Source organism: Limanda limanda, chromosome 19 (assembly GCF_963576545.1).
Source record: "Limanda limanda chromosome 19, fLimLim1.1, whole genome shotgun sequence".
NCBI lineage: Eukaryota > Metazoa > Chordata > Actinopteri > Pleuronectiformes > Pleuronectidae > Limanda > Limanda limanda.
Window position 1 is genome coordinate 1817327 of NC_083654.1, and position 6000 is coordinate 1823326.

Consider the following 6000-nt stretch of genomic DNA (forward strand, 5'->3'; position numbering starts at 1 on the left):
CCCTGCATCGATACCAGATAGAATACAAATAAGATGAAATGCAGTATTTCCCTAATTTGCTTACAATTTACTTCCAGGTTAAGCCTAGACTTCTATCATGATATTCATGTATGGTTCCCATTGCTGAATAAAGTGTTTCTGCTTGCCCTTAGCAATGCAAGTTAGTCTTTCCAGACTGATACAGTCCGAAAGCTCCTGTATAAAGATTCCCAATGATGGTGCATCCACACTCTTCCAACAAAGTGCAATAGCTCTCCTAGCTTGAAGAAGTCCAAAGTCAAGAAGTTTGGTCTGTTTCGATGTTTATATAAAGTCCTTCAGATAAATACCAAGAACACCGAGTTTGACATTTAAAGGGACTTTGATATTGAACATTTCTGACACAAGTTTTAAAACATCTTTCCAGAAGTTTTTGATCTTTGGACATTCACATATATAATGTAATAAAGTACCTTTCTCATCTAAACATTTTGTACAAACATCTGGAATATTAGCAGACATGATGGAGCTTGACAGGAGTTATGTACATTCTTATCAACCATTTGTATTGAAGTCATTTAAACCTTGTATTTGTTGCCTGTTTTTGTGCTTTCACACAAGCATCATTCCAATCCATCTTGTCGAGGTCTTCTTGTATATCCATTTTAAAAGCATTTAATCTATCTAGTGTCGATTCATTACTATATACAACCAATGTGCTGTAGTATTTAGATACGTGACCCGTCCCTTATAAATTTACCAGGGTTGTTTGCTCAAATTAAAAAAAATGTGGTATACACTTTATCTGTCTATATTTTTAGGACATATAGCTTTTAGAGTTTTTTTCGATTGCTTAAACACTAAAATCAAAAGTATTACACAATTATCAAAACCTTACACTCAAGGAGCATAACATGAGCCCAGATCTGCACCACTATAAGCACAATATCAGCTTCACACTTTTTGCAAAACAATACACACATTGATTTGCAAATCACTAAACACACTTGTATACATTAGACACAGAAGTATATGAAGATGTCACGTCCTTGCAATTTCTAAGCACTGACTGTCAAATGACCCCCCCTTATGAGCCGATTGGTTCAACACAGCCATCAGGTGTGCAAACACATGACTGCTTAATTGTAGACACACCAATCCGGTTTAAGCACTATACAAAAGCAGCAGCTGAGTTCACCTGACTTCAACCAAAATGGAACTCGTGCTCAAAAAAGAAGAAGAGAGTGGGAATCCACAGAGGAGGAGAAGGCTGCGGCATGAGTATGTGGAGGGATGTATTGTTCACTTTAGCACTGTGATGTTGCATTCTGCACACGTAACCTTTATAATGTAAATGTACTGTATACCAGACCTATGCTGAACTACACAAACTTGTCTTTCACTGTATTTCGGAGAGTTTTACAGATGGATGCTGAGGAAATCCTGCATGAATTCATATCCATAGATTAGGCATGGTTCAACCTGACAAAAGCAAGTAGGAGAAGCAGAAATATCATTGGCCACGGGGCTAAAATCAATGTCCCAGGGCAACAAGGGGGTAACATCACCATTTGCGCTGCCATCGCACAGAATGGGCTCCTCCTCCAATATGGGCCCTTACAACACACCTCACATTCTCACATTTTTGGACCGATTGCACAACATCGTCACAGCAGTAAACCACAGGCACCAGATGCAATACACTGTCATCTGGGACAATGTGTCATTCCACTGCTCTGCTCTGGTCCAGAACTTGTTTAAACACCATCCACAGTTTACAGTTCTATACCTTCCACCATACTCTCCGTTTCTAAACCCAATCAAATGTTTTTCTCGGCATGGCGGTGGAGGGTTTACGATCTCAGACCCCAGGCTCAGGTAGTCCTCATTGAAACCTGTACTGGAAACAGAATTTTCTGCTAGTCTGATATTTGCTGAGCTTACAGTGTTATGCACACTCCTGTAGTAGCATGAAAACTGGGACAGGTTTTGTTGTGATTCTCCATGTTGACATGTTGACTGATTTGGGTATATGGAGAGAAATAAATTCTATTTTCATGAGTCTGCAGCATTGGAGTTGTGTAGAGTTTGGTGAATTTATTGTCTATTTGCACTTTCTCTGTGTACTTCACTTACAGGACTCTAATCACTGAGAACTGGAATTGCTAAAAGTGTTTTAGGTTAGCAACAGCAGTGTGTAACTGGCTCAAACAGAATTAAGTCATATGAAACGTGTGTGTTTCATATGGTAACAAAATATGGTTTCGATAAATTATTGTATAGTTTTTACAAGAGTGTTTCATTTTGCAAAGGATCTGAGGTGTTTTTTTTACGGATTTGATATCTCTGACATAATTCATCAAAAGAAGGAAAAACTCCTAAATACTCCATCTTTTTTACTAGGTGTAAACTGTTCATTACCCTAATAGGAGTAAACCCAGTGAATGCAGGCATATCACCTAGATGCTTTTGTGCAACATTCCAGACTGAAATTGTACTTTTAAGAAAATGATTTTTTAAACGTTTTTTCAATGTCTTAATATCCGAAGGGTATGGATACAGTTATAATGGTAGATCTGGAATCGACTCTTGCTCGGTGCCTACCCAGGCCGGGGCTCTGCTATACAGAAAAGTTCTGATAATGAGGTCAGCTGGGCAGCCATATAAGACCATCTAAGATTGGGAAGTTGAATAAATATAATTAAAACTTCTAAATTGTTTCTAACATTTTCACTGCTACTTTCAAGCAGTGGGGGGCAGGGGGTCCCTCTCTCATAAGGGAAGTAAAGGGTTTTGGTATGGCATTATTAGTTAAGATCTCAACCAATGGGTTTGTGTAGACTAGTTGTAATCCATTTAAGAAAGAGGTGGTCCAACCCAAATCTTCTGAGTACTTTGAAAAGGTAGCCCCATTCTACTCTATCGAATGCTTGACATGCATCTTCTGATAGCATTGTGTTTCTCATGTAATATATTCAAAACTCTCCTAATATTCTGATAACCTTGTCTTTTTTGTACAAATCCTTGTTGGTCTTCATTAATTAGCTCAGGAAGAGATGTATCTACTCTTCTAGAAAGCGCTTTACAAAGGATTTTTGTATCACATCCCATTAAGCTTCTTGGTCTTGGGGTTAGGTGTTCCTTTTAATACGATATTCTTCATAGAGCTGCCTAATACTCCACATTAATAGAAGAAAATAAAAACAACCCCAGGTTTCTCTTCAGCGCTGTAGCCAGGCTGACAGAGAGTCACAGCTCCATCGAACCCAGTATTCCTCGATCACTGAATAGAAATAGCTTTATGACATTCTTTAATGATAATATTCTAACTATAAGAAATTAAATCAACCATCTCCTGCCTTCAGTTGGCATCATTACCCCATCAAGAACAGAGATCTCAGAAACAGCTGAAAAAACAATTATTTAGACAGCTTCTCTCTGATCACAATTGATCAGCTGACCAAAATAATCTAATTTTATCAACCCACAACTTGTATCTTAGATATGATTCCTACTAAATTACTTAGAGAAATTCTGCCCCTAATTGATAGTACATTACTGAACACAATCAATCTCTCATTATCATCAGGATATGTACCACCAAGTCCTTTAAACTAGCTGTAATCAAACCCCTTCTCAAAAAGCCCACCCTGGACCCAGAGGTTTTCCCAAATACAGACCAACCTCCCCTTCCTGTCTACAGAAAAATCCTTGAGTAGTTTGTATCCAATCAGCTGTGTGAGTTTATCCAGGAAGGTATTAATATGAAGACTCTCAGTCGGGGTTTAGGGCTAATCACAGCAAGGAGACAGCCTTGGCAAAAGTCACTAATGACATTCTAATAGCTTCAAATCAAGGATTTGTGTCCTCGTTCTGTTGGATCGAGGAGAATTAGACACTCTTGACCATCAAATATTATTACAGAGACTAGAAAAGTAAAATGGCATTAAAGGAACCACCCCAAACTGGTTTAAATCCTATTTTTCAAATAAATTCCAATTTGTGCAAATGAATGATGAGTCATCTAAGTTTAGCAAAGTTAACCATGGTGTTCCACATGGTTAATTGTATTCTCAACTAGCTAAACTCCAAGCATGTCTCAAGAACATAAAAACCTGGATGACCTGCAACTTTCTCTTATTAAACTCAGGTAAAACCGAGGTTTTAATAATGGCCCTAGACATACACTTATACTAATTACTAATAATATATCTGCGCTAAATGACATCGCCCTTAAAACTAATTCCTAGGACCGCCTTCTTTCACTTGCGTAACATATCAAAAATCAGACATGTCCAATCTCAAAAAGATGCAGAAAAATGTGTCCACCCCTTTGCTTTTGTAATTCCTTATTATCAGGCTGCAGCAGTAAGTCGTTAAAGACTCTGCAGCTTGTCCAAAATGCTACAGCACGTGTCCTGACAAGAACCGGGAAAAGAGACAAAATTTCTCCCATATCAGCCTCACTACAATGGCTTCCGGTTAAATCTGGAATAGAATTTTAAGTTCTCCTTCTCACCTTCAAGGCCCTCGATAATATGGCACCATCATACCTTAAAGAGCTCATAGTACCATATCAACCCACTAGAGCACTGCACTCCCAGAACTCAGGCTTACTTGTCATCTCTAAAGTCTCTAAAAGCAGAGTAGGAGCAAGGGCTTTCTCGCTCCTTATCACATCGAAAAAATGAGTGTCTCATCAATACATGTTACTGACTTGACTTCTTCCCCGGTGTCCTAGTGCCTTATTGTCTGCAGACCCTGGGCCGCGGCTGTGGCCACATCGTGGATTAAGATGGTGGATCGCAAATCAGAGATCGTGATTTTAATGGTGGATCTGGTATTGTATTGGCATCTGAGAGTGGTGGTGGACCAGGATCGAGGTGGCAGCTGATGGTGAATCCTGATGGCGGCAGTGGATCATGATTGTGGACTATGGAGGCATCCGATCTTGATGGTGGATCATGATTATGATTACAAGACATGCCTGATATACAATATGTCTACTCAGATACTCAACCATTTCTAACAATAATTCATCAATTCATTTACCTTTCATAATGATGCAAACTGTTTATTCTAGCCAATGCTGTAAATATTTTTGTCTTTCTGATTTGCTCCATTACATGTGTCATCTATTGCACTTCTGTCGCAGTGCGCAGCGCAAATGATAGAGATACAGAGAGGTGCAGTAAATTACTGATGTAGCCTTTTAAAACTGTAAAAAAAATAAAACATTTCACGATCCAATGTATGAAAAATTAACACTGCAAGTGGACTTAGTGGAGCTGTGCATGGCTCCCTGTGTGTCTGTGGACACTGGACTAGATGGTACTTCGGTCGGGCTGTACAACTTCTCTGTGGAGAAATTCGCAAGTCATATCGTCATTGCGATATTCAACATGGTTATCGCATATTCCATGTTTTCCTAATATCGTGCAGCCCTAGACCACTGTCCTGGAAGTACTGAGGTTATCATTCACTATTTCTGCAATATGGTGATTTAAAATCACTTATATGGTCCTCAAATTATACTATATGAAATTTTAGTTGCAGAGATAATATTTAATCAGTAGGCTAACCTTTAGAAGCACATTGGAGGCCAGATTAGAATCGTACACCTCTGGGTCTATTACAGTTATTCTCGATTGCTTAAGCACAATTTTCAAAACACTACACACAATTGGCACAACCAAACATCCAATCAGCAGAACACCTCAGATCCTTTGCAAAATGAAACTCTTGTAAAAACTATACACTAATTTATCAAAACCATATTTTGTTACCATATGAAACACACATGCTTCATATTTCTTAATTCTGTTTGAGCCAGTTACACACTGCTGTTGCTAACCTAAAACACATTTAGCAATTCCAGTTCTCAGTGATTAGAGTCCTGTCAGTGAAGTACACAGAGAAAGTGCAAACAGACAATACATTCACCATCACTACACAAGACCAATGCTGCAGACTCATGAAAATAGAATTTATTTCTCTCCATATACCCAAATCAGTCAACAT